Here is a 4,138-nt window from a genome sequence, read left to right on the forward strand (position 1 = left end):
CACATTTAAGTGATATCATATGGTATTTTCTTTCTTTCTTGGCTTAGCATGATAATCTCTAGGGCCATCCATGTTGTTACAATGATGTTATTTTTTATGGCTGAATAGGGTTCCATTCATATCTATCTTTTTAATTTAGTTTATTGAATTCTATCTTAAAAGTACGTACCATATTCCATCTCATCATGTTCAGTTTTGCCTTAATTGAACTGAAATTGACAAACTTCAAAATGACTGTTGAAAAAGAAACCTGGGTTTTTCTCATTAATTCCCCTACTAGGCTCTGTGTCCAGGGATGGGGGAACCTGGTGGGCTGCTGTCTATGGGGTCGCACAGAGTCGGACACGACTAAAGCGACTTAGCAGCAGCAGCAGCAGCAGGCTCTGTTCTCTGTGATTCCAGAGAAACTGCTAGAACACACATCTCTGCTCCACCCTAAACAGGGGTGGGCTAGGATAGGGTGGGGTGAGGTGGGGCCGGGACTGTGGGGAATGACCCACAACCTCCTTCCTAAGTCCTTGGCTTCTATTTCCAGCTTCTTTCTGCATGTTCCCTAGGCACTTTACACCTAATGCCTCCAAAACAAGAATTTATCTCAGAATAGGCTTTAGAGCAGAGCATCGAAGAAAGGCTTGGGTTTGAATCCTGCCTTTGCCACTTAGTAGCTATGTGACCTTAGGCAAGTTATTTGACCTCTTCATGCCTCATATATCAAATGGGGATAATAATGGTATTGCTTTACGGAGTTTTTGTACAGGAGTAATGAGGTAATGCATGTGACTGAAACAGAGTAGATGCTTAAGAATGGTCACTAATATAGTCTATCCGGTCGCAAAAGAGTCAGACACAACGTAGTGACCAAACAACAACAAAAAACTATTTCTACTATATCTTTGTCATTATCACCAGCCTCAGCTCTTTGATCTCCACATCCTACCCTCCCTAAATCCCCCTGATTGCTCTCTAGATCCAATTGTCTTCCAAGATGCTCAACATGTCTGTTGCCAGCTCTTAGGTTCAGGCCTTCATTTCTTGCCTAGACCAAAGTGTTTTCTCTGGTCACCCTTTGCTCATTTTGGCCAGTTTCAGCCAAACTCTACCTCCCCGTCACATTGTGACTTAGACACACATTTTCCTTTTGTGATTGTCCCTTTCATATCTGACCTCAGTTTGGAAGGATTTTTCATTTTCTTCCTCCTACATTTTAGCTGAGGCTCAGTTCCAAGTTTATTCCTGAGTGAATGAATCCTTTCTTGGCCTCACTAGCCTGAGAAATGCTGTCCATTACATAATTTGGGCACCTTGGCACAAAAAACCCAGCAGTCTCTGAATTTCATTGACTTTTTCAGCATCACTGTTTATACCACTTAACTATAACTTGTGCCCTCCTAGTCCCTTCACTTAACCCCCCAGAAAAAAATCTGCAGTGGAGTTGTTTTCCATTCCAGGAATTGGGCAAGGCTTTCTTCTGAAATAGGGCTTCCCTGGTGGCTCAGATAATAAAGAATCTGCTTGCAATGCAGGAGACCCGAGTTTAATCCCTGGGTTGGGAAGATTCCCTGAAGAAGGAAATGGCTACCTACTTCAGTATTCTTGCCTGGAGAATTCCATGGACAGAGGAACCTGGTGAGCTACATACAGTCCATGGGGTGGCAAAGTTGGACATGACTGAGCAACTAACTCACTTTCACTTCCTTTGAAATACCTTTCATCTTTTTTCGAGTCCTTCACTTTCCAGTAAGTTACTCCCAACCCCCAACTGGTTCAGTTCAGTTCAGTCGCTCAGCCATCATGTCCAACTCTCTGCAACTCCATGGACTGCAGTCAGGCTTCCCAGTCCATCACCAGCTCCCAGAGCTTGCTCAAACTCATGTCCATCAAGTTGGTGATGCCATCCATCTGTCTCGTCCTTTGTCATTCCCTTCTCCTCCTACCTTCAATCTTTCCTAGCATCAGGGTCTTTTCCAATGAGTCAGTTCTTCGCATCAGGTGGCTAAAGTATTGGAGTTTCAGCTTCAGGATCAGTCCTTCCAATGAATATTCAGGACTGATTACCTTTCAGTTCAGTCGCTCAGTCGTGTCCGACTCTTTGCGACCCCATGAATCGCAGCACGCCAGGCCTCCCTGTCCATCACCGACTCCCGGAGTTCACCCAGACTCATGTGCATCGAGTCAGTGATGCCATCCAGCCATCTCATCTTCTGTCATCCCCTTCTGCCCCTGCCCCCAATCCCTCCCAGCAGCAGGGCTGATTTCCTTTAGGACTGACTGATTTGATCTCCTCGCAGTCCCAGGGACTCGCAAGAGTCTTCTCCAACACCACAGTTCAAAAGTGTCAATGCTTCAGGGCTCAGCTTTCTTTATAGTCCAACTCTCACATCCACACATGACTACTGGAGAAACTGTAACATTGTCCTTTGTTGGTAAAGTTAATGTCTCTGCTGTCTAGGTTTGTTATAGCTTTTCTTCCAAGGAGCAAGTGTCTTAACTTCATGGCTGCAGTCACCATCTGCAGTGATTTTGGAGCCCAAGAAAATAAAGTCTGTCACTGTTTCCCCATCTATTTGCCATGAAGTGATGGGACCGGATGCCATGATCTTCGTATTTTGAATGTCAAGTTTTAAGCCAGCTTTTTCACTCTCCTTTTTCACTTTCATCAAGAGGCTCTTCAGTTCCTCTTTGCTTTCTGCCTTCAGGGTGGTGTCATCTGCATATCTGAGATTATTGAAATTTCTCCCTGCAATTGCAATTTGATTTCAGCTTGTGCTTTACCCAGTCCAGCATTTCGTATGATGTACTCTTAATAAAGTAAGCAAGGTGACAATATACAGCCTTGACATACTCCTTTCCCAATTTGGAACCAGTCCCATTGCTCCATGTCCAACTCTAACTGGTTCTGTTCCGTTCCGTCGTTCAGTCGTGTCTGACTCTTTGCGACCCCGTAGACTGTAGCCTAACCAGGCTTCTCCGTCTGATTCTCCAGGCAAGAATACTGGAGTGGGTTACCCTTTCCTTCTCCAGGGGATCTTCCCGACCCAGGGATCGAACCCGGGTCTCCCGCATTGGAGGCAGACGCTTTAACCTCTGAACCACCAGGGAAGCCCTCTAACTGGTTAATTCCTTCTAATCCTTAGGTTCTTTACTTGTCACCTGTCATATTATTATACACCTGGCCTGTTACATTCATTCTTAGCAGCAGGGACCGTCCACCAGTCCCCTTTTTGTAACATTTTCCCCAGTTGTCGTCATAGATTTGTAAGACTGATTTTTTATGTTCCCCACTAGATAATATATACATGAATGTAGGACTAGTGACTCTGTACTCCTAGAACCCAACACTGTTGAAGAATAAATAATGTCTTCTTCACTCAGTAAACTCCAAGCCCGACCAATGTATAACAGAACCTGTCAGAATTTATTGTTGAAGAAATTACTGTAGGGGCCTATATAATTCACCCAAGTCCTTCAAGTGACTTTTGGGCTTTGGGGACCAGCATATTAGTAGTACAGCTTGCGGTTAAGAACACGTGGTTTTTTACTTTCCCAACCTCAAGAAACACTGTGCTAATGGTCCTGGAGGAAGAGAGTAGCCACAAAAAGCAAGTACTAGGTTGAGAACATTAGTAGGAAGTATCAACACAGACACAGTCTACAGATTTGTTGGGGGAAGCTGGAAATTAGCAGCTTGCATTAGTACCTAAAGATAACTGTGTGCCTCTCACTTTCAAGTCGAAAGTTTTGTGTTCTCAGGGGCGTTTGCATAAAAACTTCCCATCTAAAATTATTTACTACTTGGGACACAACGCGAGACTATTCCCTGGTGGTTTCTAAAGTCTCGTATATTAAGAGTACTTTTTGTTTTCACACGGAATACTATTTTTACGGAGGCTCTTACATGGAAATCCAGTTTAAGGTCTGACACTAGCCTTTGCTCTGGTATATACTTTGTTAGGTACCCTGAATGACTTTCCTTTTATTTCTTAGGAAAAGAAAACCCAGAGTCTCACTCAGCTTCCAGAGGAGGACACGGGGAAGGGCGTGCCACTACCCGTTTTTCAGCTAAAATAAGCTTTTGAAACTCGTTCCGCTTTTGCTGAAGAGCAGCTCAAAGCTAAGGAAGGGGCTTGGACCTCTTCCC

The sequence above is a fragment of the Moschus berezovskii genome, chromosome 22 (genome assembly GCF_049115385.1).
Source record: "Moschus berezovskii isolate FMDL1 chromosome 22, NW_MosBer_1.0, whole genome shotgun sequence".
Lineage (NCBI taxonomy): Eukaryota > Metazoa > Chordata > Mammalia > Artiodactyla > Moschidae > Moschus > Moschus berezovskii.